This window comes from Ascaphus truei, chromosome 11 (genome assembly GCF_040206685.1).
Source record: "Ascaphus truei isolate aAscTru1 chromosome 11, aAscTru1.hap1, whole genome shotgun sequence".
NCBI lineage: Eukaryota > Metazoa > Chordata > Amphibia > Anura > Ascaphidae > Ascaphus > Ascaphus truei.
Window position 1 is genome coordinate 3,249,477 of NC_134493.1, and position 25,739 is coordinate 3,275,215.

The 25,739-nt window shown below is 46.3% G+C and overlaps 1 non-coding gene and 9 pseudogenes across 1 annotated transcript; all 10 read left to right on the plus strand.

Moving 5' to 3' along the window:
- Positions 1-784: 784 nt before the first annotated feature.
- On the plus strand, positions 785-957 carry LOC142463778 (U1 spliceosomal RNA; annotated as a pseudogene).
- A 1,467-nt stretch (positions 958-2,424) lies between these two features.
- LOC142463779 (U1 spliceosomal RNA) lies at positions 2,425-2,597 on the plus strand (annotated as a pseudogene).
- Positions 2,598-9,813: 7,216 nt separating this feature from the next.
- On the plus strand, positions 9,814-9,977 carry LOC142463727 (U1 spliceosomal RNA). Its single transcript, XR_012787480.1, has one exon. It is a non-coding gene; the product is annotated as a U1 spliceosomal RNA (small nuclear RNA).
- A 1,507-nt stretch (positions 9,978-11,484) lies between these two features.
- Positions 11,485-11,661, plus strand: LOC142463715 (U1 spliceosomal RNA; annotated as a pseudogene).
- A 1,519-nt stretch (positions 11,662-13,180) lies between these two features.
- LOC142463780 (U1 spliceosomal RNA) lies at positions 13,181-13,353 on the plus strand (annotated as a pseudogene).
- A 1,511-nt stretch (positions 13,354-14,864) lies between these two features.
- LOC142463657 (U1 spliceosomal RNA) lies at positions 14,865-15,037 on the plus strand (annotated as a pseudogene).
- A 1,524-nt stretch (positions 15,038-16,561) lies between these two features.
- LOC142463658 (U1 spliceosomal RNA) lies at positions 16,562-16,734 on the plus strand (annotated as a pseudogene).
- A 1,468-nt stretch (positions 16,735-18,202) lies between these two features.
- LOC142463659 (U1 spliceosomal RNA) lies at positions 18,203-18,375 on the plus strand (annotated as a pseudogene).
- A 1,471-nt stretch (positions 18,376-19,846) lies between these two features.
- Positions 19,847-20,019, plus strand: LOC142463660 (U1 spliceosomal RNA; annotated as a pseudogene).
- A 1,470-nt stretch (positions 20,020-21,489) lies between these two features.
- Positions 21,490-21,662, plus strand: LOC142463661 (U1 spliceosomal RNA; annotated as a pseudogene).
- Positions 21,663-25,739: the final 4,077 nt, after the last annotated feature.

A 25,739-nucleotide genomic window follows, 5' to 3' on the forward strand; every position in this document is an offset into this window, starting at 1 on the left:
AGCCAGACCACCCCATGTGATGATATCACAAAGGGAGTATACAGTACGTTCTAGAGTTTCTAGGCTCCAAAGTAACAAAGAGCAGCATTTAAAACCAACAGATTGCAAACTATCTGCTGAGCAGTGCAAAAACAATATCTATCTATCTATCTATCTATCTATCTCTATCCAGGGAGCAGCAGACAGTGTTAGCTTGCTTCTATATTTATGCAAATGCCATGTAAGCAGCCATGCTGGTAAGGGGCAAAGTGTCAAGTTTGCCAGCAGGACTGGGCATCTCTCCCTTTTTATGCTGCAGCAGCAGCAGCAGCAGCAGCAGAGAGAGTGCAAGCAGGTAGGGAAGATGTAGAAAGCCACCCCAGAAATATGGTGTCCCCCTGTCTGTCTGTCCCCCTGTCTGTCGGTCTCTCCGCCAGCTGGAATGACAGAGCTGAGCGGTGTTCAAAGTGATTGCTTCTTCCTTTTAAAACCAAGAAGTAGTACCTTGCGGCGAAGCTTGGCTTCTCTGGGTGCTTGTCGGATGGGCGGGGGAGGGGCTTTGCTTCTAGGGAGGGGATGTCTTCGATCTATGTTGTTTGACAAATATTCGCTGCTGCACAAATGTTTGCATGGAATGGCCTAAGCTGATCCTTGCTGCAGGTGCTGGCTCAGATACTAGGCCTCAGCTACTGTGGTGCTTGCTGCTGCCGCTGTAGCCGCTGCACCAATGACCAGGCTGCTCTCTCCACAAGGGTGACACTTGTCCTGGGACAGGGCTAGTTGCCCCCCAGCGCCATTCCAACTCATACTTACCTGGCAGGGGAGTACACTATACAGCCACGATCCTGCAGGTGGCTCTCCCAGGGCGAGGCTTGCTCATTGCACTTGGAGCTAGCTGACCTCTGCGATTTCCCCACATGCGGGAAACTCGACTGCACAATTTCTGGTAGTGGGGGACTGCGTGCGCGCTCTCCCCTGTTTTTCGACTGTTAGAAAAAACAGAAACAAAAATCAACAACAATAACAACAACCACCACCCACAGCACAGGTGTTTGTTCAGACAAGCTGCTATTGCCACTGCTTGGGCTTTGGGCCTGGTCAATAACTGTGGCATAAAAGGAGCAAACCAACTAGCCAGGTAGCAACATCTCAAACAGGGAGAAATGACAATTAGGCACCTGCGCAGACATTTAGGAATAAATTCAGGTGGATTGGGAAATACGGAAACACATATAATTCATGAAAAAAAACATTCTAAACAAAAAGGGCCAAGAACTGTAGAATATGAGTCGCAGCAGCAGCAGCAGCAGCAGCAGCAGCAGCAGCAGCAGCAGCAGCAGTAAAAATGTATCCCTCTCTTTCCAATGTCCACCTCTCTGGCTGATTGTTTTCTTTTCTTTTTTTGGTTTGAGATACGAATCTCTCTATTATTATACTGAGATAAGTGCAATACACAATGTATAGGTGATTTCAAAGTCACAATTGTATGTTTGATGCCTTTTGAAATATTGTATAAAGCAGCACATTTACAAACAAATCTGGATTCATTTTTTTTTTTTAAATGGCCGTTCCTTGCAGGATATGGGGTTTTTATTTCACCCCCTCCCCGCCCTAGTTCTACATGGTATGTCTGGGTCTCTGTAGCCAGACCACCCCATGTGATGATATCACAAAGGGAGTATACAGTACGTTCTAGAGTTTCTAGGCTCCAAAGTAACAAAGAGCAGCATTTAAAACCAACAGATTGCAAACTATCTGCTGAGCAGTGCAAAAACAATATCTATCTATCTATCTATCTATCTATCTATCTCTATCCAGGGAGCAGCAGACAGTGTTAGCTTGCTTCTATATTTATGCAAATGCCATGTAAGCAGCCATGCTGGTAAGGGGCAAAGTGTCAAGTTTGCCAGCAGGACTGGGCATCTCTCCCTTTTTATGCTGCAGCAGCAGCAGCAGCAGCAGCAGCAGCAGCAGCAGCAGAGAGAGTGCAAGCAGGTAGGGAAGATGTAGAAAGCCACCCCAGAAATATGGTGTCCCCCTGTCTGTCTGTCCCCCTGTCTGTCGGTCTCTCCGCCAGCTGGAATGACAGAGCTGAGCGGTGTTCAAAGTGATTGCTTCTTCCTTTTAAAACCAAGAAGTAGTACCTTGCGGCGAAGCTTGGCTTCTCTGGGTGCTTGTCGGATGGGCGGGGGAGGGGCTTTGCTTCTAGGGAGGGGATGTCTTCGATCTATGTTGTTTGACAAATATTCGCTGCTGCACAAATGTTTGCATGGAATGGCCTAAGCTGATCCTTGCTGCAGGTGCTGGCTCAGATACTAGGCCTCAGCTACTGTGGTGCTTGCTGCTGCCGCTGTAGCCGCTGCACCAATGACCAGGCTGCTCTCTCCACAAGGGTGACACTTGTCCTGGGACAGGGCTAGTTGCCCCCCAGCGCCATTCCAACTCATACTTACCTGGCAGGGGAGTACACTATACAGCCACGATCCTGCAGGTGGCTCTCCCAGGGCGAGGCTTGCTCATTGCACTTGGAGCTAGCTGACCTCTGCGATTTCCCCACATGCGGGAAACTCGACTGCACAATTTCTGGTAGTGGGGGACTGCGTGCGCGCTCTCCCCTGTTTTTCGACTGTTAGAAAAAACAGAAACAAAAATCAACAACAATAACAACAACCACCACCCACAGCACAGGTGTTTGTTCAGACAAGCTGCTATTGCCACTGCTTGGGCTTTGGGCCTGGTCAATAACTGTGGCATAAAAGGAGCAAACCAACTAGCCAGGTAGCAACATCTCAAACAGGGAGAAATGACAATTAGGCACCTGCGCAGACATTTAGGAATAAATTCAGGTGGATTGGGAAATACGGAAACACATATAATTCATGAAAAAAAACATTCTAAACAAAAAGGGCCAAGAACTGTAGAATATGAGTCGCTGCAGCAGCAGCAGCAGCAGCAGCAGCAGCAGCAGCAGCAGCAGCAGCAGCAGCAGCAGCAGCAGCAGCAGCAGCAGCAGCAGCAGCAGCAGCAGCAGCAGCAGCAGCAGCAGCAGCAGCAGTAAAAATGTATCCCTCTCTTTCCAATGTCCACCTCTCTGGCTGATTGTTTTCTTTTCTTTTTTTGGTTTGAGATACGAATCTCTCTATTATTATACTGAGATAAGTGCAATACACAATGTATAGGTGATTTCAAAGTCACAATTGTATGTTTGATGCCTTTTGAAATATTGTATAAAGCAGCACATTTACAAACAAATCTGGATTCATTTTTTTTTTTTAAATGGCCGTTCCTTGCAGGATATGGGGTTTTTATTTCACCCCCTCCCCGCCCTAGTTCTACATGGTATGTCTGGGTCTCTGTAGCCAGACCACCCCATGTGATGATATCACAAAGGGAGTATACAGTACGTTCTAGAGTTTCTAGGCTCCAAAGTAACAAAGAGCAGCATTTAAAACCAACAGATTGCAAACTATCTGCTGAGCAGTGCAAAAACAATATCTATCTATCTATCTATCTATCTATCTATCTCTATCCAGGGAGCAGCAGACAGTGTTAGCTTGCTTCTATATTTATGCAAATGCCATGTAAGCAGCCATGCTGGTAAGGGGCAAAGTGTCAAGTTTGCCAGCAGGACTGGGCATCTCTCCCTTTTTATGCTGCAGCAGCAGCAGCAGCAGCAGCAGCAGCAGCAGAGAGAGTGCAAGCAGGTAGGGAAGATGTAGAAAGCCACCCCAGAAATATGGTGTCCCCCTGTCTGTCTGTCCCCCTGTCTGTCGGTCTCTCCGCCAGCTGGAATGACAGAGCTGAGCGGTGTTCAAAGTGATTGCTTCTTCCTTTTAAAACCAAGAAGTAGTACCTTGCGGCGAAGCTTGGCTTCTCTGGGTGCTTGTCGGATGGGCGGGGGAGGGGCTTTGCTTCTAGGGAGGGGATGTCTTCGATCTATGTTGTTTGACAAATATTCGCTGCTGCACAAATGTTTGCATGGAATGGCCTAAGCTGATCCTTGCTGCAGGTGCTGGCTCAGATACTAGGCCTCAGCTACTGTGGTGCTTGCTGCTGCCGCTGTAGCCGCTGCACCAATGACCAGGCTGCTCTCTCCACAAGGGTGACACTTGTCCTGGGACAGGGCTAGTTGCCCCCCAGCGCCATTCCAACTCATACTTACCTGGCAGGGGAGTACACTACGTAGCCATGATCCTGCGGGGGGCGCTGCTGGAGCAGGCATAGCCTTGTGCTTGAGGAGCGGAGCCTAGAAGTATCGTGTTTGGGTGAAAGACCTTTTTTTGAGAAGCAGAATGGATAATCGTGGAAGTTTCGTTCAAAACACCATCAGATTCAGATTGGATAAGGCTCCCAATTTTCTGGGATTGGATGAGTTCTACAATCAGATATTGGAAGACACACTGAAGATTGAACGTGGAGATATTTATTGCATCCAGGAATTTCCGAAACAGCACTTTTATGATGTGGCTTTTGAAGCAGGTGACCAATGTATGGGTGTGATGGAAAGAGCAAAGGAGGAAAAGGATGTGGACTGTATGCGAGGTGTAGAGCTGGTACCCTTGTTTGCATTAGGAGAAGTTGCTATAATTGTGCACACGTATAATCCTTTTACACCAGAGGAAGATATTATGGTGTTCCTGTCACGGTATTGTGAGATTGTCAAGAAAGGACAGAGACTGAAAAATAGGATTGGCATTTATAATGGAAAGACCAGATATATGTGCAAGCTGAGGATGTCCCCAACGGGATTGGGGGGAGTCTCGCACCCCCCGGGGACCTTTAACATTGGAGGAAACCGGGGGTACTTGTACTACCGGAGCCAGCCGCAATATTGCAGGAGGTGCATGGAGTTTGGGCACACGCAGGAGGGCTGTGCTAAGCAAGATGTAGAATTTTGTCGCAAATGCAGGAAGGAGGGACACCACGCTGCGCAGTGCCGGGAGCCAGCTACATGTGACTTGTGTCATGAAACAGGGCACATGGCGAGATTTTGTACAAAAAAAAAGTCTTTTGCAGAGATTGTGAGGAGAAGGGAGACTGCAGAGCGCCCAGAGGGATGGGTTAATGAGGACAGTGAGTATGATAAGCGGCATGGAGTTGAAAGCAGTCAGGCGACGCCCGTGGAACCAGCTGCTGAGGCTCCCACTGATGAGGCCTTAACGAGGGGTGACGCAGCAGCTGAGCAGGAGCTGCCAGATTCAGACTCAGAGCTGGGTGAGCGTATGGAGGAAACGCCCGTGGTTCCAGCTGAGAATGCTCTCCAGAACGAGGTCCAAAGGGTATGGGGGGAGGAGGCGGAGCCGGACATAGGAGAGGGGGAGGAGCCTGACCTGATGCAAGGAGAAGGTGAGGGAACCCCAGGATTGCAGATCATTGTTTCTGAGGTGGACAGCCTTAATCAGAAAATTACGGAAGAGGGTATGGAGACAGCGGAAGGAGGGGAACGTCCGCCAAAGAGGAAGATGGAGGAAGAATCTTTTGCCCCTTCAAAGGCAAAATGCCTGGGAGGAGAAGAGGAAGAGAAGACCAGTATGATTTTTGATTCAGGAGAGGGGGTGGGGGGAGGTGGATTGGATGCTAGCCCCTTGCGCTCCCCGGCATATCCTTTGACGGGCGTGCCGGATGGGCAGGGGTCACCAGGAGGGCAGAGCCTTCCCTATGCGGATAATGCTGCGGCAGAGAATTTGAGGTGTGGATTTCAGTCTCCGGGGTCCCCCACGGTGGAAGGTGCTGGACAGAGCTAAGTATAATTTTATAATTTGTTACCTGGGATTGTGCCTTTTGCATGGTGCGTTAGTATAAGAAGAAATGACTTTGACGCTGGCATCATTAAATGTACGGAGCTTGAGAAAGCGTACAAGAAGAGTGAGGATATTTGACTTACTGGCAAAAGAAAGATGTGATATTTTTTGTTTGCAAGAATGTACAATTACTGAACCCCCAAAAGAAGAAGAGTGGGTGTGGGGGGAATCTGCGTGGTCATGCTGCCTAGAGAGCAGAAACAGTGGGATTGGGATATTATTTAAGGGAAAAGAGTTTAAAATATGCAAATGTGAGGTAATTGAACCGGGAAGGTTATTTTTTGTTTTGGTGAAATGGAAGGGGGAATGTTTCAGAATATTTAATATATATGCAGCTCCAAAGGAAAATCAAAGGAGGTTGCTGTTTGAGAAACTGAGGTTGTTTTTACCTGGAAGAATGAAAACTTTTGTGTTAGGAGACTTTAATTGTATAATTAGGGAGGGGGATAGGGTGGGGGGTGCAGACAGGAGTAAGCCTGATAGTTCTGGGGTACTGTTGAAAACAATTATGGGTGATTTTTCTTTTAAGGATACTTTGCAGGTGTGGGGGAAAGAAAAAAGGGAATTCACTTGGTTTTGTGAGAGTGGAGGGGTAAAGTCTAGAATTGACCATATTTTTATTTCTGAAGGGTTGAAGGTGGAGAGCTGGAAGGGGTTAAGAGTACTTTTCTCTGACCATGCATGTGTTGTATGTAAAATAGAAGTAGAGGGAGTGGAAAAGTATGGAAGGGGTTACTGGAAACTTAATGTTTCACTATTAGAAAAACCAGGGATCAAGGATCAGTATGGGAAATTGTATGTTTATTTAAAGAGGAGAATGTGGGAATATAAGGGAATACTGGAATGGTGGGAGTGGGTAAAAATTGAAACAAAAAAGTTTTTCATTAGGAAAGGTAAGGAGTTGGCAAGAAAACAGGAGGAAGATTACAGGAGGGTGATCCTGAGAAAACAGTTTCTCCTCAGGTTAAAAGAGATGGGAAAGGATGTGGAGGGAGATCTTAAAAGGGTTAGGGTGGAGTCTGAGGAATTACTGGAAAAAAGAGGTAGAAGGATAATTCATGCTGCAAGAGTGGAAGCGGTTGAAAAGAATGAAAAATGTACTTCTTTTTTCTTTAAAAAAGCATTTACAGGGAAGTTAAGTCCAATTCCTGTGTTGAATGAAGAGGGGGCAGAGGTAAAGGAGACGGAAAAAGTTCTGAAAGTTTGTGAGAATTTTTATTCCAAATTATATGAGGAAAAGGAGCGTGATATGTCCTTAGAAAAAGAGCTAGTTGAAAAAATTGAGGAAAAACTAAGTAAAGATGATCAGGTTTTCTTGGTGAGAGATCTAAACAGTGAAGAATTAAATGAGGTAATAAGGAATGGAAGGAAAGGAAAATCACCTGGTAAGGATGGGTTACCACATGAATTTTACTCCTATATGTGGGACATAATTAGAGAAGAGGTATTTAAGTTATGCAACACAATTTTTAAGTTAGGAGAAACGCCGGAATCCTTTAAAGAAGGTATAATTGCATTAATATTCAAAAAAAAGGGGGACAAAAGAGATCTTAAAAACTGGCGCCCTATAACTCTGCTGAATTCAGATTATAAAATTGTTGCAAAAGTGGTAATGCTAAGATTGAAGCCTTTCTTATGTAAATTGGTGGAAGAGGAGCAGGTGTGTGGTGTACCAGGGAGACAGATGGTAGGGAATCTAATTCTCCTGAGGGATTTAATTTGGTATTGTTTGGAGCGGCAGCAACCACTAGTTATTGCAAATATTGATTTTGAGAAGGCTTATGACCTTTTGTCTCATGCCTTTTTGTTTAAAGTCCTGGGAAAGTTAGGAATACCAATGGAAATCGTTAGATGGATAGGTAGTTTATATAAAGGTATTAATAGTAGAGTTTTAGTAAATGGCTGTTTTACTGAAAAAATTTGGGTGAAATCAGGGGTAAGGCAGGGGTGTCCTCTGTCCCCGTTGGCGTTTATTTGCGCTATAGAGCCTTTGTTGCAGACTATCAGAGCGGACAAGGTGGTGAGAGGGGTTGAAATCCCAGGGAGTGGGGGAAGGAGCATCAAAGTTCTAGGATATATGGACGACTTAACCCTGGTGTGTACTACACAGGCGGCTCTTCATAGAGCGCAGTTACATATTGATACCTTTTGTCACGCTTCAGGGCTGAGAGTGAATTGGGGGAAAAGTGCTTGTAAGGCCTTTGGGGATTGGCATGATTTAGGAAAGTGTGGGATCCCTGTGGAAGGGGAACAGCTAAGACTGTTAGGGGTTTATTTCGATGAGGACTTGACAGGGGAGGTAAATTGGGTAAAGGTAGGGGAAAGAATAGAAAAAAAAATCAATTTTTGGATGCTAAGGAAGCTTTCAATGGAAGGGAAGATTTTGGTGACAAAAGCGGTGTTGGTACCAATTTTGCTGCATATAGGGCTGGTGTTTCCCCCCGCGGCAAAATGGATTAGAAAAATTACTCAGTTTTTGTTCAGTTTTCTGTGGGGGTCAACAAATGAGAGATTAAAGAGAGAAATTGTATGGAAGGAAAAAGGGAAAGGTGGAAAAGGGGCCCCCAGGATAGAAGTTATCCTGGGAGCAAAATATGCCCAGCTCTGTATAAAGAGAATTCAGAGTGAGGATACAAAGGCGGCCTGTTTAGCAAGGTATGCGGCAGGGGGTATGTTAAGGAGGCTGGGTCTGTTCAGGACAGATTTGAGGAGGCCACTCTGTTTTGTGACCCCAGATAATTATGGGGTCATTGAACATTTCATAAGAGGTTTTAATTTAAGGGATGTAGAAAAGTCCTTATGGGAAGATCACAGGAAAATAAGGGCTGTGATTCTGGAGAGAGACAGTTATGAATGCTGCGGAAATCTGAATATGTCACAATTAAAACTGATGTGGAAGAACATAGATTTCAAGGGTCTATCTAATATTCACAAAGATATTGCTTGGATGGCTGTGCACAAGTGTCTGCCAGTCCGAGTCTTCCAAAAGAGACGACGTATGACAGTGTCGGATAGGTGTCCAAGAGAAGGATGTGGTGGCGTAGAAGACATAGTACATTTATTTTGGAACTGTTTTTTTGTGAGGGCTGTGTGGAAAAACCTAGCGAAGCTAATTAGAGAATTAGGAGGAATCCATATATTGGAGTTCAATATGATGCTTTATGGGTTAAGTGAGTTAAAAGGGGAAAAAGGTTGGGTACTATGGAAAATAATAAATTGTGTAAAAGAGGTTGTGTGGATGGTGAGAAGTATGATGATATTCAATAATGAAACGTTAGATGTGAAAGCATGTACTAGGATAATTTTAAGTAAAATGTATACATACTACTTGTTGGATCAGAAAAGGTTGGGGAAAGTGGAAAGTGATGTATTGTGGAAAGTGAATAGCTGGAATAAGATGGTTGTGTGTTAGAAGAGTCAACTAGAGAGAAGGAGGAGGAGGGGTATGTAACTTGTGTGAAGTTGAAGAAGTTTTTACCAGATCATAAGAAAAAAGGGGATTGTACATCGTGAGATAATGTGATTTATTTTTTGGGAATGATATTTGCGGAGGTTAAAAATAGTTAAATTTACTGGTTATGAGTTGTGTGAGTGGGAATGGAAGTGAGCAAAAGCGTTTGCTTTTACGGAAAGGGAAAGAGAATATTTATGAAGAAGAGTTTTGTCTTTCTTTGAGAAGTACAGTAGTACAGTCTGGGTCCCTTTACGTGGAGTTACCGGAGAGAAGAGGTGGGCCGGTGCTCCCCTCCACGGCGGGTGCCGTGGGAAAAAAGCATACGGAAATGTATGGAAGGGAGGGATGGCTGGGAAGGAAGAATGGTGACAGAATGGGATGAAAGAGTGTGTAATTGTGATTGTGAACAGTAATTTTCTGTGGGAAAAGGAAGGAGGAAGAAAATGTAAATATAGCATGGTTTGTGTCTTGTTAATGTAATATGGCTGTAAAAAATTATGTGTTTTTTTGGTTGTAAAAAAAAAAGTCTGTAAATTTAAAAAAGGTGTTGAATAAAATTTTTGAAAAAGGAAAAAAGAAAAAAAAAAAAAAAAAAAAAAAAGCCACGATCCTGCAGGTGGCTCTCCCAGGGCGAGGCTTGCTCATTGCACTTGGAGCTAGCTGACCTCTGCGATTTCCCCACATGCGGGAAACTCGACTGCACAATTTCTGGTAGTGGGGGACTGCGTGCGCGCTCTCCCCTGTTTTTCGACTGTTAGAAAAAACAGAAACAAAAATCAACAACAATAACAACAACCACCACCCACAGCACAGGTGTTTGTTCAGACAAGCTGCTATTGCCACTGCTTGGGCTTTGGGCCTGGTCAATAACTGTGGCATAAAAGGAGCAAACCAACTAGCCAGGTAGCAACATCTCAAACAGGGAGAAATGACAATTAGGCACCTGCGCAGACATTTAGGAATAAATTCAGGTGGATTGGGAAATACGGAAACACATATAATTCATGAAAAAAAACATTCTAAACAAAAAGGGCCAAGAACTGTAGAATATGAGTCGCTGCAGCAGCAGCAGCAGCAGCAGCAGCAGCAGCAGCAGCAGCAGCAGCAGCAGCAGCAGCAGCAGCAGCAGTAAAAATGTATCCCTCTCTTTCCAATGTCCACCTCTCTGGCTGATTGTTTTCTTTTCTTTTTTTGGTTTGAGATACGAATCTCTCTATTATTATACTGAGATAAGTGCAATACACAATGTATAGGTGATTTCAAAGTCACAATTGTATGTTTGATGCCTTTTGAAATATTGTATAAAGCAGCACATTTACAAACAAATCTGGATTCATTTTTTTTTTTTTAAATGGCCGTTCCTTGCAGGATATGGGGTTTTTATTTCACCCCCTCCCCGCCCTAGTTCTACATGGTATGTCTGGGTCTCTGTAGCCAGACCACCCCATGTGATGATATCACAAAGGGAGTATACAGTACGTTCTAGAGTTTCTAGGCTCCAAAGTAACAAAGAGCAGCATTTAAAACCAACAGATTGCAAACTATCTGCTGAGCAGTGCAAAAACAATATCTATCTATCTATCTATCTATCTATCTATCTATCTATCTATCTATCTATCTATCTCTATCCAGGGAGCAGCAGACAGTGTTAGCTTGCTTCTATATTTATGCAAATGCCATGTAAGCAGCCATGCTGGTAAGGGGCAAAGTGTCAAGTTTGCCAGCAGGACTGGGCATCTCTCCCTTTTTATGCTGCTGCAGCAGCAGCAGCAGCAGCAGCAGCAGAGAGAGTGCAAGCAGGTAGGGAAGATGTAGAAAGCCACCCCAGAAATATGGTGTCCCCCTGTCTGTCTGTCCCCCTGTCTGTCGGTCTCTCCGCCAGCTGGAATGACAGAGCTGAGCGGTGTTCAAAGTGATTGCTTCTTCCTTTTAAAACCAAGAAGTAGTACCTTGCGGCGAAGCTTGGCTTCTCTGGGTGCTTGTCGGATGGGCGGGGGAGGGGCTTTGCTTCTAGGGAGGGGATGTCTTCGATCTATGTTGTTTGACAAATATTCGCTGCTGCACAAATGTTTGCATGGAATGGCCTAAGCTGATCCTTGCTGCAGGTGCTGGCTCAGATACTAGGCCTCAGCTACTGTGGTGCTTGCTGCTGCCGCTGTAGCCGCTGCACCAATGACCAGGCTGCTCTCTCCACAAGGGTGACACTTGTCCTGGGACAGGGCTAGTTGCCCCCCAGCGCCATTCCAACTCATACTTACCTGGCAGGGGAGTACACTATACAGCCACGATCCTGCAGGTGGCTCTCCCAGGGCGAGGCTTGCTCATTGCACTTGGAGCTAGCTGACCTCTGCGATTTCCCCACATGCGGGAAACTCGACTGCACAATTTCTGGTAGTGGGGGGGGGACTGCGTGCGCGCTCTCCCCTGTTTTTCGACTGTTAGAAAAAACAGAAACAAAAATCAACAACAATAACAACAACCACCACCCACAGCACAGGTGTTTGTTCAGACAAGCTGCTATTGCCACTGCTTGGGCTTTGGGCCTGGTCAATAACTGTGGCATAAAAGGAGCAAACCAACTAGCCAGGTAGCAACATCTCAAACAGGGAGAAATGACAATTAGGCACCTGCGCAGACATTTAGGAATAAATTCAGGTGGATTGGGAAATACGGAAACACATATAATTCATGAAAAAAAACATTCTAAACAAAAAGGGCCAAGAACTGTAGAATATGAGTCGCTGCAGCAGCAGCAGCAGCAGCAGCAGCAGCAGCAGCAGCAGCAGCAGCAGCAGCAGCAGCAGCAGCAGCAGCAGCAGCAGCAGCAGCAGCAGCAGCAGCAGCAGCAGTAAAAATGTATCCCTCTCTTTCCAATGTCCACCTCTCTGGCTGATTGTTTTCTTTTCTTTTTTTGGTTTGAGATACGAATCTCTCTATTATTATACTGAGATAAGTGCAATACACAATGTATAGGTGATTTCAAAGTCACAATTGTATGTTTGATGCCTTTTGAAATATTGTATAAAGCAGCACATTTACAAACAAATCTGGATTCATTTTTTTTTTTTTAAATGGCCGTTCCTTGCAGGATATGGGGTTTTTATTTCACCCCCTCCCCGCCCTAGTTCTACATGGTATGTCTGGGTCTCTGTAGCCAGACCACCCCATGTGATGATATCACAAAGGGAGTATACAGTACGTTCTAGAGTTTCTAGGCTCCAAAGTAACAAAGAGCAGCATTTAAAACCAACAGATTGCAAACTATCTGCTGAGCAGTGCAAAAACAATATCTATCTATCTATCTATCTATCTATCTATCTCTATCCAGGGAGCAGCAGACAGTGTTAGCTTGCTTCTATATTTATGCAAATGCCATGTAAGCAGCCATGCTGGTAAGGGGCAAAGTGTCAAGTTTGCCAGCAGGACTGGGCATCTCTCCCTTTTTATGCTGCTGCAGCAGCAGCAGCAGCAGCAGCAGCAGAGAGAGTGCAAGCAGGTAGGGAAGATGTAGAAAGCCACCCCAGAAATATGGTGTCCCCCTGTCTGTCTGTCCCCCTGTCTGTCGGTCTCTCCGCCAGCTGGAATGACAGAGCTGAGCGGTGTTCAAAGTGATTGCTTCTTCCTTTTAAAACCAAGAAGTAGTACCTTGCGGCGAAGCTTGGCTTCTCTGGGTGCTTGTCGGATGGGCGGGGGAGGGGCTTTGCTTCTAGGGAGGGGATGTCTTCGATCTATGTTGTTTGACAAATATTCGCTGCTGCACAAATGTTTGCATGGAATGGCCTAAGCTGATCCTTGCTGCAGGTGCTGGCTCAGATACTAGGCCTCAGCTACTGTGGTGCTTGCTGCTGCCGCTGTAGCCGCTGCACCAATGACCAGGCTGCTCTCTCCACAAGGGTGACACTTGTCCTGGGACAGGGCTAGTTGCCCCCCAGCGCCATTCCAACTCATACTTACCTGGCAGGGGAGTACACTATACAGCCACGATCCTGCAGGTGGCTCTCCCAGGGCGAGGCTTGCTCATTGCACTTGGAGCTAGCTGACCTCTGCGATTTCCCCACATGCGGGAAACTCGACTGCACAATTTCTGGTAGTGGGGGACTGCGTGCGCGCTCTCCCCTGTTTTTCGACTGTTAGAAAAAACAGAAACAAAAATCAACAACAATAACAACAACCACCACCCACAGCACAGGTGTTTGTTCAGACAAGCTGCTATTGCCACTGCTTGGGCTTTGGGCCTGGTCAATAACTGTGGCATAAAAGGAGCAAACCAACTAGCCAGGTAGCAACATCTCAAACAGGGAGAAATGACAATTAGGCACCTGCGCAGACATTTAGGAATAAATTCAGGTGGATTGGGAAATACGGAAACACATATAATTCATGAAAAAAAACATTCTAAACAAAAAGGGCCAAGAACTGTAGAATATGAGTCGCAGCAGCAGCAGCAGCAGCAGCAGCAGCAGCAGCAGCAGCAGCAGCAGCAGCAGCAGCAGCAGCAGCAGCAGCAGCAGCAGCAGCAGCAGCAGTAAAAATGTATCCCTCTCTTTCCAATGTCCACCTCTCTGGCTGATTGTTTTCTTTTCTTTTTTTGGTTTGAGATACGAATCTCTCTATTATTATACTGAGATAAGTGCAATACACAATGTATAGGTGATTTCAAAGTCACAATTGTATGTTTGATGCCTTTTGAAATATTGTATAAAGCAGCACATTTACAAACAAATCTGGATTCATTTTTTTTTTTTAAATGGCCGTTCCTTGCAGGATATGGGGTTTTTATTTCACCCCCTCCCCGCCCTAGTTCTACATGGTATGTCTGGGTCTCTGTAGCCAGACCACCCCATGTGATGATATCACAAAGGGAGTATACAGTACGTTCTAGAGTTTCTAGGCTCCAAAGTAACAAAGAGCAGCATTTAAAACCAACAGATTGCAAACTATCTGCTGAGCAGTGCAAAAACAATATCTATCTATCTATCTATCTATCTATCTATCTATCTATCTCTATCCAGGGAGCAGCAGACAGTGTTAGCTTGCTTCTATATTTATGCAAATGCCATGTAAGCAGCCATGCTGGTAAGGGGCAAAGTGTCAAGTTTGCCAGCAGGACTGGGCATCTCTCCCTTTTTATGCTGCTGCAGCAGCAGCAGCAGCAGCAGCAGCAGAGAGAGTGCAAGCAGGTAGGGAAGATGTAGAAAGCCACCCCAGAAATATGGTGTCCCCCTGTCTGTCTGTCCCCCTGTCTGTCGGTCTCTCCGCCAGCTGGAATGACAGAGCTGAGCGGTGTTCAAAGTGATTGCTTCTTCCTTTTAAAACCAAGAAGTAGTACCTTGCGGCGAAGCTTGGCTTCTCTGGGTGCTTGTCGGATGGGCGGGGGAGGGGCTTTGCTTCTAGGGAGGGGATGTCTTCGATCTATGTTGTTTGACAAATATTCGCTGCTGCACAAATGTTTGCATGGAATGGCCTAAGCTGATCCTTGCTGCAGGTGCTGGCTCAGATACTAGGCCTCAGCTACTGTGGTGCTTGCTGCTGCCGCTGTAGCCGCTGCACCAATGACCAGGCTGCTCTCTCCACAAGGGTGACACTTGTCCTGGGACAGGGCTAGTTGCCCCCCAGCGCCATTCCAACTCATACTTACCTGGCAGGGGAGTACACTATACAGCCACGATCCTGCAGGTGGCTCTCCCAGGGCGAGGCTTGCTCATTGCACTTGGAGCTAGCTGACCTCTGCGATTTCCCCACATGCGGGAAACTCGACTGCACAATTTCTGGTAGTGGGGGACTGCGTGCGCGCTCTCCCCTGTTTTTCGACTGTTAGAAAAAACAGAAACAAAAATCAACAACAATAACAACAACCACCACCCACAGCACAGGTGTTTGTTCAGACAAGCTGCTATTGCCACTGCTTGGGCTTTGGGCCTGGTCAATAACTGTGGCATAAAAGGAGCAAACCAACTAGCCAGGTAGCAACATCTCAAACAGGGAGAAATGACAATTAGGCACCTGCGCAGACATTTAGGAATAAATTCAGGTGGATTGGGAAATACGGAAACACATATAATTCATGAAAAAAAACATTCTAAACAAAAAGGGCCAAGAACTGTAGAATATGAGTCGCTGCAGCAGCAGCAGCAGCAGCAGCAGCAGCAGCAGCAGCAGCAGCAGCAGCAGCAGCAGCAGCAGCAGCAGCAGCAGCAGCAGCAGTAAAAATGTATCCCTCTCTTTCCAATGTCCACCTCTCTGGCTGATTGTTTTCTTTTCTTTTTTTGGTTTGAGATACGAATCTCTCTATTATTATACTGAGATAAGTGCAATACACAATGTATAGGTGATTTCAAAGTCACAATTGTATGTTTGATGCCTTTTGAAATATTGTATAAAGCAGCACATTTACAAACAAATCTGGATTCATTTTTTTTTTTTAAATGGCCGTTCCTTGCAGGATATGGGGTTTTTATTTCACCCCCTCCCCGCCCTAGTTCTACATGGTATGTCTGGGTCTCTGTAGCCAGACCACCCCATGTGATGATATCACAAAGGGAGTATACAGTACGTTCTAGAGTTTCTAGGCTCCAAAGTAACAAAGAGCAGCATTTAAAACCAACAGATTGCAAACTATCTGCTGAGCAGTGCAAAAACAATATCTATCTATCTATCTATCTATCTATCTATCTATCTATCTATCTATCTATCTATCTCTATCCAGGGAGCAGCAGACAGTGTTAGCTTGCTTCTATATTTATGCAAATGCCATGTAAGCAGCCATGCTGGTAAGGGGCAAAGTGTCAAGTTTGCCAGCAGGACTGGGCATCTCTCCCTTTTTATGCTGCAGCAGCAGCAGCAGCAGCAGCAGCAGCAGCAGAGAGAGTGCAAGCAGGTAGGGAAGATGTAGAAAGCCACCCCAGAAATATGGTGTCCCCCTGTCTGTCTGTCCCCCTGTCTGTCGGTCTCTCCGCCAGCTGGAATGACAGAGCTGAGCGGTGTTCAAAGTGATTGCTTCTTCCTTTTAAAACCAAGAAGTAGTACCTTGCGGCGAAGCTTGGCTTCTCTGGGTGCTTGTCGGATGGGCGGGGGAGGGGCTTTGCTTCTAGGGAGGGGATGTCTTCGATCTATGTTGTTTGACAAATATTCGCTGCTGCACAAATGTTTGCATGGAATGGCCTAAGCTGATCCTTGCTGCAGGTGCTGGCTCAGATACTAGGCCTCAGCTACTGTGGTGCTTGCTGCTGCCGCTGTAGCCGCTGCACCAATGACCAGGCTGCTCTCTCCACAAGGGTGACACTTGTCCTGGGACAGGGCTAGTTGCCCCCCAGCGCCATTCCAACTCATACTTACCTGGCAGGGGAGTACACTATACAGCCACGATCCTGCAGGTGGCTCTCCCAGGGCGAGGCTTGCTCATTGCACTTGGAGCTAGCTGACCTCTGCGATTTCCCCACATGCGGGAAACTCGACTGCACAATTTCTGGTAGTGGGGGACTGCGTGCGCGCTCTCCCCTGTTTTTCGACTGTTAGAAAAAACAGAAACAAAAATCAACAACAATAACAACAACCACCACCCACAGCACAGGTGTTTGTTCAGACAAGCTGCTATTGCCACTGCTTGGGCTTTGGGCCTGGTCAATAACTGTGGCATAAAAGGAGCAAACCAACTAGCCAGGTAGCAACATCTCAAACAGGGAGAAATGACAATTAGGCACCTGCGCAGACATTTAGGAATAAATTCAGGTGGATTGGGAAATACGGAAACACATATAATTCATGAAAAAAAACATTCTAAACAAAAAGGGCCAAGAACTGTAGAATATGAGTCGCAGCAGCAGCAGCAGCAGCAGCAGCAGCAGCAGCAGCAGCAGCAGCAGCAGCAGCAGCAGTAAAAATGTATCCCTCTCTTTCCAATGTCCACCTCTCTGGCTGATTGTTTTCTTTTCTTTTTTTGGTTTGAGATACGAATCTCTCTATTATTATACTGAGATAAGTGCAATACACAATGTATAGGTGATTTCAAAGTCACAATTGTATGTTTGATGCCTTTTGAAATATTGTATAAAGCAGCACATTTACAAACAAATCTGGATTCATTTTTTTTTTTTAAATGGCCGTTCCTTGCAGGATATGGGGTTTTTATTTCACCCCCTCCCCGCCCTAGTTCTACATGGTATGTCTGGGTCTCTGTAGCCAGACCACCCCATGTGATGATATCACAAAGGGAGTATACAGTACGTTCTAGAGTTTCTAGGCTCCAAAGTAACAAAGAGCAGCATTTAAAACCAACAGATTGCAAACTATCTGCTGAGCAGTGCAAAAACAATATCTATCTATCTATCTATCTATCTATCTATCTATCTCTATCCAGGGAGCAGCAGACAGTGTTAGCTTGCTTCTATATTTATGCAAATGCCATGTAAGCAGCCATGCTGGTAAGGGGCAAAGTGTCAAGTTTGCCAGCAGGACTGGGCATCTCTCCCTTTTTATGCTGCAGCAGCAGCAGCAGCAGCAGCAGAGAGAGTGCAAGCAGGTAGGGAAGATGTAGAAAGCCACCCCAGAAATATGGTGTCCCCCTGTCTGTCTGTCCCCCTGTCTGTCGGTCTCTCCGCCAGCTGGAATGACAGAGCTGAGCGGTGTTCAAAGTGATTGCTTCTTCCTTTTAAAACCAAGAAGTAGTACCTTGCGGCGAAGCTTGGCTTCTCTGGGTGCTTGTCGGATGGGCGGGGGAGGGGCTTTGCTTCTAGGGAGGGGATGTCTTCGATCTATGTTGTTTGACAAATATTCGCTGCTGCACAAATGTTTGCATGGAATGGCCTAAGCTGATCCTTGCTGCAGGTGCTGGCTCAGATACTAGGCCTCAGCTACTGTGGTGCTTGCTGCTGCCGCTGTAGCCGCTGCACCAATGACCAGGCTGCTCTCTCCACAAGGGTGACACTTGTCCTGGGACAGGGCTAGTTGCCCCCCAGCGCCATTCCAACTCATACTTACCTGGCAGGGGAGTACACTATACAGCCACGATCCTGCAGGTGGCTCTCCCAGGGCGAGGCTTGCTCATTGCACTTGGAGCTAGCTGACCTCTGCGATTTCCCCACATGCGGGAAACTCGACTGCACAATTTCTGGTAGTGGGGGACTGCGTGCGCGCTCTCCCCTGTTTTTCGACTGTTAGAAAAAACAGAAACAAAAATCAACAACAATAACAACAACCACCACCCACAGCACAGGTGTTTGTTCAGACAAGCTGCTATTGCCACTGCTTGGGCTTTGGGCCTGGTCAATAACTGTGGCATAAAAGGAGCAAACCAACTAGCCAGGTAGCAACATCTCAAACAGGGAGAAATGACAATTAGGCACCTGCGCAGACATTTAGGAATAAATTCAGGTGGATTGGGAAATACGGAAACACATATAATTCATGAAAAAAAACATTCTAAACAAAAAGGGCCAAGAACTGTAGAATATGAGTCGCAGCAGCAGCAGCAGCAGCAGCAGCAGCAGCAGCAGCAGCAGCAGCAGCAGCAGCAGCAGCAGTAAAAATGTATCCCTCTCTTTCCAATGTCCACCTCTCTGGCTGATTGTTTTCTTTTCTTTTTTTGGTTTGAGATACGAATCTCTCTATTATTATACTGAGATAAGTGCAATACACAATGTATAGGTGATTTCAAAGTCACAATTGTATGTTTGATGCCTTTTGAAATATTGTATAAAGCAGCACATTTACAAACAAATCTGGATTCATTTTTTTTTTTTAAATGGCCGTTCCTTGCAGGATATGGGGTTTTTATTTCACCCCCTCCCCGCCCTAGTTCTACATGGTATGTCTGGGTCTCTGTAGCCAGACCACCCCATGTGATGATATCACAAAGGGAGTATACAGTACGTTCTAGAGTTTCTAGGCTCCAAAGTAACAAAGAGCAGCATTTAAAACCAACAGATTGCAAACTATCTGCTGAGCAGTGCAAAAACAATATCTATCTATCTATCTATCTATCTATCTATCTATCTCTATCCAGGGAGCAGCAGACAGTGTTAGCTTGCTTCTATATTTATGCAAATGCCATGTAAGCAGCCATGCTGGTAAGGGGCAAAGTGTCAAGTTTGCCAGCAGGACTGGGCATCTCTCCCTTTTTATGCTGCAGCAGCAGCAGCAGCAGCAGCAGAGAGAGTGCAAGCAGGTAGGGAAGATGTAGAAAGCCACCCCAGAAATATGGTGTCCCCCTGTCTGTCTGTCCCCCTGTCTGTCGGTCTCTCCGCCAGCTGGAATGACAGAGCTGAGCGGTGTTCAAAGTGATTGCTTCTTCCTTTTAAAACCAAGAAGTAGTACCTTGCGGCGAAGCTTGGCTTCTCTGGGTGCTTGTCGGATGGGCGGGGGAGGGGCTTTGCTTCTAGGGAGGGGATGTCTTCGATCTATGTTGTTTGACAAATATTCGCTGCTGCACAAATGTTTGCATGGAATGGCCTAAGCTGATCCTTGCTGCAGGTGCTGGCTCAGATACTAGGCCTCAGCTACTGTGGTGCTTGCTGCTGCCGCTGTAGCCGCTGCACCAATGACCAGGCTGCTCTCTCCACAAGGGTGACACTTGTCCTGGGACAGGGCTAGTTGCCCCCCAGCGCCATTCCAACTCATACTTACCTGGCAGGGGAGTACACTATACAGCCACGATCCTGCAGGTGGCTCTCCCAGGGCGAGGCTTGCTCATTGCACTTGGAGCTAGCTGACCTCTGCGATTTCCCCACATGCGGGAAACTCGACTGCACAATTTCTGGTAGTGGGGGACTGCGTGCGCGCTCTCCCCTGTTTTTCGACTGTTAGAAAAAACAGAAACAAAAATCAACAACAATAACAACAACCACCACCCACAGCACAGGTGTTTGTTCAGACAAGCTGCTATTGCCACTGCTTGGGCTTTGGGCCTGGTCAATAACTGTGGCATAAAAGGAGCAAACCAACTAGCCAGGTAGCAACATCTCAAACAGGGAGAAATGACAATTAGGCACCTGCGCAGACATTTAGGAATAAATTCAGGTGGATTGGGAAATACGGAAACACATATAATTCATGAAAAAAAACATTCTAAACAAAAAGGGCCAAGAACTGTAGAATATGAGTCGCAGCAGCAGCAGCAGCAGCAGCAGCAGCAGCAGCAGCAGCAGCAGCAGCAGCAGCAGTAAAAATGTATCCCTCTCTTTCCAATGTCCACCTCTCTGGCTGATTGTTTTCTTTTCTTTTTTTGGTTTGAGATACGAATCTCTCTATTATTATACTGAGATAAGTGCAATACACAATGTATAGGTGATTTCAAAGTCACAATTGTATGTTTGATGCCTTTTGAAATATTGTATAAAGCAGCACATTTACAAACAAATCTGGATTCATTTTTTTTTTTTAAATGGCCGTTCCTTGCAGGATATGGGGTTTTTATTTCACCCCCTCCCCGCCCTAGTTCTACATGGTATGTCTGGGTCTCTGTAGCCAGACCACCCCATGTGATGATATCACAAAGGGAGTATACAGTACGTTCTAGAGTTTCTAGGCTCCAAAGTAACAAAGAGCAGCATTTAAAACCAACAGATTGCAAACTATCTGCTGAGCAGTGCAAAAACAATATCTATCTATCTATCTATCTATCTATCTATCTCTATCCAGGGAGCAGCAGACAGTGTTAGCTTGCTTCTATATTTATGCAAATGCCATGTAAGCAGCCATGCTGGTAAGGGGCAAAGTGTCAAGTTTGCCAGCAGGACTGGGCATCTCTCCCTTTTTATGCTGCAGCAGCAGCAGCAGCAGCAGCAGCAGCAGCAGAGAGAGTGCAAGCAGGTAGGGAAGATGTAGAAAGCCACCCCAGAAATATGGTGTCCCCCTGTCTGTCTGTCCCCCTGTCTGTCGGTCTCTCCGCCAGCTGGAATGACAGAGCTGAGCGGTGTTCAAAGTGATTGCTTCTTCCTTTTAAAACCAAGAAGTAGTACCTTGCGGCGAAGCTTGGCTTCTCTGGGTGCTTGTCGGATGGGCGGGGGAGGGGCTTTGCTTCTAGGGAGGGGATGTCTTCGATCTATGTTGTTTGACAAATATTCGCTGCTGCACAAATGTTTGCATGGAATGGCCTAAGCTGATCCTTGCTGCAGGTGCTGGCTCAGATACTAGGCCTCAGCTACTGTGGTGCTTGCTGCTGCCGCTGTAGCCGCTGCACCAATGACCAGGCTGCTCTCTCCACAAGGGTGACACTTGTCCTGGGACAGGGCTAGTTGCCCCCCAGCGCCATTCCAACTCATACTTACCTGGCAGGGGAGTACACTATACAGCCACGATCCTGCAGGTGGCTCTCCCAGGGCGAGGCTTGCTCATTGCACTTGGAGCTAGCTGACCTCTGCGATTTCCCCACATGCGGGAAACTCGACTGCACAATTTCTGGTAGTGGGGGACTGCGTGCGCGCTCTCCCCTGTTTTTCGACTGTTAGAAAAAACAGAAACAAAAATCAACAACAATAACAACAACCACCACCCACAGCACAGGTGTTTGTTCAGACAAGCTGCTATTGCCACTGCTTGGGCTTTGGGCCTGGTCAATAACTGTGGCATAAAAGGAGCAAACCAACTAGCCAGGTAGCAACATCTCAAACAGGGAGAAATGACAATTAGGCACCTGCGCAGACATTTAGGAATAAATTCAGGTGGATTGGGAAATACGGAAACACATATAATTCATGAAAAAAAACATTCTAAACAAAAAGGGCCAAGAACTGTAGAATATGAGTCGCTGCAGCAGCAGCAGCAGCAGCAGCAGCAGCAGCAGCAGCAGCAGCAGCAGCAGCAGCAGCAGCAGCAGCAGCAGCAGCAGCAGCAGCAGCAGCAGTAAAAATGTATCCCTCTCTTTCCAATGTCCACCTCTCTGGCTGATTGTTTTCTTTTCTTTTTTTGGTTTGAGATACGAATCTCTCTATTATTATACTGAGATAAGTGCAATACACAATGTATAGGTGATTTCAAAGTCACAATTGTATGTTTGATGCCTTTTGAAATATTGTATAAAGCAGCACATTTACAAACAAATCTGGATTCATTTTTTTTTTTTAAATGGCCGTTCCTTGCAGGATATGGGGTTTTTATTTCACCCCCTCCCCGCCCTAGTTCTACATGGTATGTCTGGGTCTCTGTAGCCAGACCACCCCATGTGATGATATCACAAAGGGAGTATACAGTACGTTCTAGAGTTTCTAGGCTCCAAAGTAACAAAGAGCAGCATTTAAAACCAACAGATTGCAAACTATCTGCTGAGCAGTGCAAAAACAATATCTATCTATCTATCTATCTATCTATCTATCTCTATCCAGGGAGCAGCAGACAGTGTTAGCTTGCTTCTATATTTATGCAAATGCCATGTAAGCAGCCATGCTGGTAAGGGGCAAAGTGTCAAGTTTGCCAGCAGGACTGGGCATCTCTCCCTTTTTATGCTGCAGCAGCAGCAGCAGCAGCAGCAGCAGCAGAGAGAGTGCAAGCAGGTAGGGAAGATGTAGAAAGCCACCCCAGAAATATGGTGTCCCCCTGTCTGTCTGTCCCCCTGTCTGTCGGTCTCTCCGCCAGCTGGAATGACAGAGCTGAGCGGTGTTCAAAGTGATTGCTTCTTCCTTTTAAAACCAAGAAGTAGTACCTTGCGGCGAAGCTTGGCTTCTCTGGGTGCTTGTCGGATGGGCGGGGGAGGGGCTTTGCTTCTAGGGAGGGGATGTCTTCGATCTATGTTGTTTGACAAATATTCGCTGCTGCACAAATGTTTGCATGGAATGGCCTAAGCTGATCCTTGCTGCAGGTGCTGGCTCAGATACTAGGCCTCAGCTACTGTGGTGCTTGCTGCTGCCGCTGTAGCCGCTGCACCAATGACCAGGCTGCTCTCTCCACAAGGGTGACACTTGTCCTGGGACAGGGCTAGTTGCCCCCCAGCGCCATTCCAACTCATACTTACCTGGCAGGGGAGTACACTACGTAGCCATGATCCTGCGGGGGGCGCTGCTGGAGCAGGCATAGCCTTGTGCTTGAGGAGCGGAGCCTAGAAGTATCGTGTTTGGGTGAAAGACCTTTTTTTGAGAAGCAGAATGGATAATCGTGGAAGTTTCGTTCAAAACACCATCAGATTCAGATTGGATAAGGCTCCCAATTTTCTGGGATTGGATGAGTTCTACAATCAGATATTGGAAGACACACTGAAGATTGAACGTGGAGATATTTATTGCATCCAGGAATTTCCGAAACAGCACTTTTATGATGTGGCTTTTGAAGCAGGTGACCAATGTATGGGTGTGATGGAAAGAGCAAAGGAGGAAAAGGATGTGGACTGTATGCGAGGTGTAGAGCTGGTACCCTTGTTTGCATTAGGAGAAGTTGCTATAATTGTGCACACGTATAATCCTTTTACACCAGAGGAAGATATTATGGTGTTCCTGTCACGGTATTGTGAGATTGTCAAGAAAGGACAGAGACTGAAAAATAGGATTGGCATTTATAATGGAAAGACCAGATATATGTGCAAGCTGAGGATGTCCCCAACGGGATTGGGGGGAGTCTCGCACCCCCCGGGGACCTTTAACATTGGAGGAAACCGGGGGTACTTGTACTACCGGAGCCAGCCGCAATATTGCAGGAGGTGCATGGAGTTTGGGCACACGCAGGAGGGCTGTGCTAAGCAAGATGTAGAATTTTGTCGCAAATGCAGGAAGGAGGGACACCACGCTGCGCAGTGCCGGGAGCCAGCTACATGTGACTTGTGTCATGAAACAGGGCACATGGCGAGATTTTGTACAAAAAAAAAGTCTTTTGCAGAGATTGTGAGGAGAAGGGAGACTGCAGAGCGCCCAGAGGGATGGGTTAATGAGGACAGTGAGTATGATAAGCGGCATGGAGTTGAAAGCAGTCAGGCGACGCCCGTGGAACCAGCTGCTGAGGCTCCCACTGATGAGGCCTTAACGAGGGGTGACGCAGCAGCTGAGCAGGAGCTGCCAGATTCAGACTCAGAGCTGGGTGAGCGTATGGAGGAAACGCCCGTGGTTCCAGCTGAGAATGCTCTCCAGAACGAGGTCCAAAGGGTATGGGGGGAGGAGGCGGAGCCGGACATAGGAGAGGGGGAGGAGCCTGACCTGATGCAAGGAGAAGGTGAGGGAACCCCAGGATTGCAGATCATTGTTTCTGAGGTGGACAGCCTTAATCAGAAAATTACGGAAGAGGGTATGGAGACAGCGGAAGGAGGGGAACGTCCGCCAAAGAGGAAGATGGAGGAAGAATCTTTTGCCCCTTCAAAGGCAAAATGCCTGGGAGGAGAAGAGGAAGAGAAGACCAGTATGATTTTTGATTCAGGAGAGGGGGTGGGGGGAGGTGGATTGGATGCTAGCCCCTTGCGCTCCCCGGCATATCCTTTGACGGGCGTGCCGGATGGGCAGGGGTCACCAGGAGGGCAGAGCCTTCCCTATGCGGATAATGCTGCGGCAGAGAATTTGAGGTGTGGATTTCAGTCTCCGGGGTCCCCCACGGTGGAAGGTGCTGGACAGAGCTAAGTATAATTTTATAATTTGTTACCTGGGATTGTGCCTTTTGCATGGTGCGTTAGTATAAGAAGAAATGACTTTGACGCTGGCATCATTAAATGTACGGAGCTTGAGAAAGCGTACAAGAAGAGTGAGGATATTTGACTTACTGGCAAAAGAAAGATGTGATATTTTTTGTTTGCAAGAATGTACAATTACTGAACCCCCAAAAGAAGAAGAGTGGGTGTGGGGGGAATCTGCGTGGTCATGCTGCCTAGAGAGCAGAAACAGTGGGATTGGGATATTATTTAAGGGAAAAGAGTTTAAAATATGCAAATGTGAGGTAATTGAACCGGGAAGGTTATTTTTTGTTTTGGTGAAATGGAAGGGGGAATGTTTCAGAATATTTAATATATATGCAGCTCCAAAGGAAAATCAAAGGAGGTTGCTGTTTGAGAAACTGAGGTTGTTTTTACCTGGAAGAATGAAAACTTTTGTGTTAGGAGACTTTAATTGTATAATTAGGGAGGGGGATAGGGTGGGGGGTGCAGACAGGAGTAAGCCTGATAGTTCTGGGGTACTGTTGAAAACAATTATGGGTGATTTTTCTTTTAAGGATACTTTGCAGGTGTGGGGGAAAGAAAAAAGGGAATTCACTTGGTTTTGTGAGAGTGGAGGGGTAAAGTCTAGAATTGACCATATTTTTATTTCTGAAGGGTTGAAGGTGGAGAGCTGGAAGGGGTTAAGAGTACTTTTCTCTGACCATGCATGTGTTGTATGTAAAATAGAAGTAGAGGGAGTGGAAAAGTATGGAAGGGGTTACTGGAAACTTAATGTTTCACTATTAGAAAAACCAGGGATCAAGGATCAGTATGGGAAATTGTATGTTTATTTAAAGAGGAGAATGTGGGAATATAAGGGAATACTGGAATGGTGGGAGTGGGTAAAAATTGAAACAAAAAAGTTTTTCATTAGGAAAGGTAAGGAGTTGGCAAGAAAACAGGAGGAAGA